Here is a 6,000-nt window from a genome sequence, read left to right as displayed (position 1 = left end):
ACTAAGTGGCCTAAATGGGTACTTGGACAATCAAAAAGCCTGATCGTCCAAGTACCCATAACCAAAGCTAGTTTTAGACATATCTAAAACCAGCTTAGGCCTTTCCCCTGCCTCTAAATGTATAGGGCGAAAAGAGGTGTTTTTAGAGGAGGGGAAAGGGCGGGAGGTATAGCAGGTATAACCAAAACTTAAAACAGGCTGCCTAGTCAGCACTTATACATTTTGACTTAGACCAAGTCAAAACAGGTATAAGTGCCGAAAAGAGGCCGCTGAGCTGATCGCGGTTGCCATGATGAGCTCAGCGGCCCCGGCAACTTGCCCACCCCCCAGAAAATTTCCCAAAACTGTCAATCAAATCCAGTAAATGTGGAATGGTAGTTTCAGGATTCCTCAAATGAAGCAAAATATCATCTGCATAAGCAGAGACCTTATATTCCCAACCTGCATAAGGAATACCCTGAATCTCCTTTGCCTGTTGAATAGCCAATGGCAAGGATTCCAGAACAATATCAAACAGCAAAGGAGATAATGGGCACCCTTGTCTAATGCCCCTCTCCAGACGAAAATGCTCTGAAAAAGTATTATTAATATATAATCTGGCAGAAGGGGAACTATATAAGGTTTGGATCATTTTAATAAAATCGGATCCTATACCAAACCAATCCATTGCTTGATACATAAAAGTCCATTCCACACGATCAAAGGCCTTCTCGGCATACAGGGACAGAGAGAAGGCAAGATCTTCCATGACTTTTGTTAAATTTAGCATGTGAAAAGCCAATCTGGTGTTATTTGAAGAATGTTTTTGAGCCACGAAACCCATTTGGTGCATACCGATAACATAAGGGAGAGCCTTAGCCAAGCGCAAAGCCAACAGTTTTCCATCTACATTAATCAAAGAAATAGGTCTGTAATTTGAAACCAACAGGAGATCTTTATTTGGCTTTGGCAAAAGAATAGTTAGAGATTCTGCCATAGTACCTGAAATGCAACCTTTAATTAGCTGAGCCTGATATAAATGTAAAAGATGAGGTAATAGGATAATTTGGAATGATTTATAAAATTCTACAGTGAAACCATCACCACCTAGAGCGGATCCAACTCTAAGGGACTTCAACGCTGCTTGTAATTCTTTCAGTGATATAGGCGCCTCAAGATTTCCTTTTATATGCTCGGGAATTTTTGGTCCTTTGATCAACTTTAAAACTCTTAACCCTCTAGTTCTTTATTTGAATAAGGCTCGGAAGAATATAAAGCTTTATAAAAGTTCAAAAATTGTTTAAAAATATTTCCAATTTGAGAGTGAGTTTCACCCTTCTCATCTTTAATCGCAACAATCTTTACTTTTCTTTTTTTAGCTTTAAGGTAATTAGCTAATAATCTTCCTGCTTTATTCGAGTTTGCACAATACAGAGCTTGTTGAGAAAACAAATCTTTCCTTGTCAATTGTGAAGAGATCTCATTGTATTTATATTTTGCTTTAAGAGGGTCTGTAAAGTAATTTGTTCCCATTTTGCAGCCAATTTTGACTCCAAATCCTTAATATTTTGTTCCAAATTAGAAAATTCAATTTTAAGTTATTTCCTAATATGTGCCGAATATGATATGATTTGTCCCCTCGTGGTAGCTTTGAAAGAATCCCATAATGCTTCTAAGGAGACTTCCTCTGAGGCATTTATTTGGAAATATTCATTCATTTTTAATTGAAATTCTTCATGAAAATTTGAGTCCGCAAGCAATGTATTATTAAATCTCCACACAGGTCTACTACAATCTTGCTCACCAAACTTAAATTCAATCCAAACTCCACCATGGTCTGACAAAATAATTGGATCTATGGTGGCTTTTGTTACCTGCTGTACTAATTGATCTGAAACAAAAACTATTCATGAGAATGATTTATGAACATGGGAGCAAAAAGAAAATTCCTGAGCATCAAAATGAAGGATCTGCCATATATTTTCAATCCACAGGATTGTACCAAGTTATCTAACCCTAATGATTTTAGTATTTTACTAGGTTTTTTTGTCCAACAATGGATCCATAACAGCATTAAAGAACCCTGCCACAACTAAATTAGAAGTAACCAGTAGTAAAATCAACTGCTATAGAGTTTTGAAAAATTCAGCCTGATTTGAATTAGGAGCATAGATGTTGAAGAGCGCCAGCGTATCTTTTTCCAAGCTCATATCCACATGAATCCACCTGCCCGAGGGATCTGCAAAGATCAGATTAAATGCAGCTGAACATTTCCTATGGACCAAGATAGCCACCCCAGCCTTCTTACCCACTGCTGGAGCAAGAAAACAGGATTTAACCCACCCCCCTTCTAACTTCCTCGATTACGTGGATAAGTATATTTCCTGGATATAATATATGTCCGCATCTTGTTTTAGAAAATTAAGTGTTTTTTTCCACTTAATTGGATGGTTGAGCCCATTGACGTTTAATGAAAACAATTTTAAACTCATTGCATCATTTTAATAAAAAAGGAACCATAAAAAATAATCCACAAATACCAGATATTTTCTTAATTTCCCTTTGACCCCATAGGTAAATAAATTTTTACCCCCACATCCAGGATTCCATTCTAAACCCCCTCCTCTTCTCACCCCAAACCCATCCCAATAAGTATGAAAACCCGGGAGCATTCTTATATAGACCAGTAATGATAAACTTACACTAAGCCTTCAATTTCATTATAATGATTTTCAAAATTGTACTATCCACACCCCTCCCATACCCTTGTATATCCCCACCCACCCCTCTCCTACTCCTACAAAAATAACTCCTGGTCAGCTTGAATGCCTATGTCAGACCCATGATTCTCCATCCCACCCTGCACTAACTCTATCTAGAATAAATAAATGAATATTATAGTAACTTACCATGAACCCTTTTAAAAAAAAAAACATTAGTGGAAATAACGTATTACTCCCCTACCCTCCTTTAATAATCTTGCTTTAAAAATGAGGAATTCCCAAACTCTATTACTTACAAAAGATATACAATTATTCATATAAAACATACATATATTATTTGATCAGCTATATAAAATCTGTACCATTTCTCATGAGCTTAACCTAAAGCTCTCTATATACTTAGAAAAGATTTATAAAGTTCCTTAGTAAACTCAAAATCTCTAACTAAAGGGTCCTTTTATCAAGCTGCGGTAGGAGTTTAACGCGCGTTAAACAGCCTGCCACACTAGCTGCTAGCGCCTGCATTGAGCAGGCATTAGTTTTTTAGCCAGCCGCGGGGGTTAGCGCGTGGTGAAACATCCGACGTGCTAACCCCACAAGCACGGTCTGATAAAAGGACCCCTAAAACAGCATTTCATTAAAAATCAACAGCATTAAGGAAATATTTAACCCTGTCATTATACTACATTCAACAAAAATATAATATCTAATACAGAACAGTCCATATATAACAACATATAAGTTTCGTCAGGGGACTATCCACTACCGTTGCCGTGCACTAATGGATTTGAGGTGCACGGCAGCGGTAGTGGATAGACCCCTGACGAAACTTCAGTGAAACATGTCGGGTCTTACCGTTCAGTCCGTTTGAAAAACAAGATTTCACCATTACTAAGTTAAGTAACAATACACTAAGAAATGCATGTTATTTAAACTTGAAGAGACCGGTGAGGATTTCACTACTTGTAACTCCCCGTATATACACCTTCGTGGGATGGAGGAGTGGTGGTTCTGAGGTCTCATGAAAAGACAAAAAAGAAGTGTTTTCTAACATTATGAATATTTAGTCAAACTAGACATTGGATTTGAAAGACAAACACCTTAGAAATAATTTCAGCTTAATTGGTCAGATTTCTAAGGAAACAATTAGCCTTTTCATATAAGTTTAATCTCTCCTGCCAGCATTGCCTCCCCCCAACAAACCCAATACTGGCAGGAGAGATGCCTAATCTCTCCTGCCGAAGGTGCAGCGCACCGCACCCCCCCTACCATCAGGAGGAATCCCAGGCCCTCCTGCTGACACCCCCTTGAACGGCCATGATAGCGTCATGAGAAATCCCGACACCCCCCCAAACCTTTGACAATACCGGTAAGAGGGAGCCTAAGCCCTCCTGCTGGAAGGTGAACACTCCCCCCCCCCTCAAATATAGGCAGGAGGGATCTCAGGCTCTCCTGCCCACAGCGTACCCCAACAGCCCTCCCACTGCCCTGGCTCCCCCTAACCCGTTATCCCCTAACCGTGGACATCCCCCTAATCCCGGACATCCCCCCCAAACTTACCTGAACGTTGGCCGACTGGATGGGTCCCAAGTCCGGCCGGCTGGCAGGCCCGCCATCCTCGGAATGGCAGGCATAGGGCCTGATTGGCCCAGGCGCCTAAGGCCCCGCTTATGGGTGGGGCCTTAGGCGCCTGGGCCAATCAGGCCCTTGGCCCGCCATTCCAAGGAAGACGGCCAGCCAATGTTCAGGTAAATTTAGGAGTGTTTCCGGGCAGTGGGGGGGGGGGCTGTTCGGGGCTTTGGCAGGGCGATAGGGGGGTTGCAAGGGGTGCGCCATGGGCAGGAGGGCCTGGGATCCCTCCAGCCCATATTTGAGGGGGGTGGGGGGTTCACCTTCCGGCAGGAGGGCTTGGGCTCCCTCCTGCCGGTATTGTCAGGGGTTCGGGGAGGTGTCGGCAGGAGGGTTTGGGATCCCTTCTTCCTGTAAGTGGCCGTTCGGGGGATCATGATCGTGGCAGGAGAGATTAGGCATCTCTCTTGCCACGATCATTGGGGGGGGGAGGGGGAATTCTATAACCGTGGTGTTGTTTTCTTGCCACGATCATTGGGGGGGGGGGAGGGGGAATTCTATAACCGTGGTGTTGTTTTTGACAGATGCCAGTTCCAGAATCCAGCTTTTAGACGATGGACTGGTCCCTCCTTCACCTAAAAGATCTTGTTTTGGGCATTTTGTACTTGGGCGATTTTTTGTTTGGGAATGTGTTTTAATTTTAGATGTTGTGGTGGTCTGGGCGATTAAACTGCTGAACGTAGAGATAGGCCATTCTAAAAAAAACCCTCATTTTGGACTTTTTTTTTGAAAATGGACATTTTCCCTGCTGCTACTTTCAGCGTTTAGGGGCTTAGGCCAAAAGGGGACTTAGATTTTTTTTTAAATTATTATGCCCCTCTTAGGCTATAAGTGGTATATAAATACTTAAATAAATAAATACAACTTACACAACCTGAGCCTTGTACGTTTTATACAGATACCAGCTTGACCTCACCACTCAGGTACCTGAGTTCAGGGACTTTATTGAATTTCAATAACTGTATCTTCAAGTTTCTGAGAACTGAATGTTCAGAACAATGCCACCATCAAACTGGATAGGAGCTGGTTTTTCCATTCAATTTAAATTACCATCATTCAGGTTTCTACCAGCCACCTTCTCTGCTGGGAATTTTGTGGACCCCCCAGCGTCTTCTCTCCACTCTGTCTTCCACATTTCCCTTCAGCATCTTCTCCCCACTCTGTTCCCCATTTCCCTTCAGCGTCTTCTCCCCACTCTGTCTTCCCCATTTCTCTTTAGTCTTCTCCCCCATATCCTTTCAGCGTCTTTCCCCCTACTCTGTCTTCCCCATTTTCCTTCAGCTTCTTCTCCCAACTGTCTTCCCCATTCCCCTTCAGCATCTTCTCCCCCATTTCCCTTAAGTGTCTTCTTCCCACTGTCTTCCCCATTTCCCTTCAGCATCTTCTTCCAACTCTGTCTTCCCCATTTCCCTTTAGCCTCTTCTCCCCACTATCTGTTCCCCATTTCCTTTCAGCATCTATTCCTTTCCTCCATCACCCTTCCCTCTCGCCACCTCACTGCCCTTCAGCACCCCTCGTATGGCCCCCTCCCTCCTTCCTACCTGAATCTATCTATCTCCCTCCTTCCCCTCTTACCTTCACGGCACCTTTTAAGATTGAGTAACTTCATCAAAGCCATTGGAGCCTGCGAACAGTAACGTGCATCTGTAGACAGAAGCTTCTCCTCCAA

Source organism: Geotrypetes seraphini, chromosome 3 (assembly GCF_902459505.1).
Source record: "Geotrypetes seraphini chromosome 3, aGeoSer1.1, whole genome shotgun sequence".
Classification (NCBI taxonomy): domain Eukaryota; kingdom Metazoa; phylum Chordata; class Amphibia; order Gymnophiona; family Dermophiidae; genus Geotrypetes; species Geotrypetes seraphini.
The sequence above is the reverse complement of the archived record's forward strand: the minus strand, read 5'-3'. Positions refer to the sequence as shown.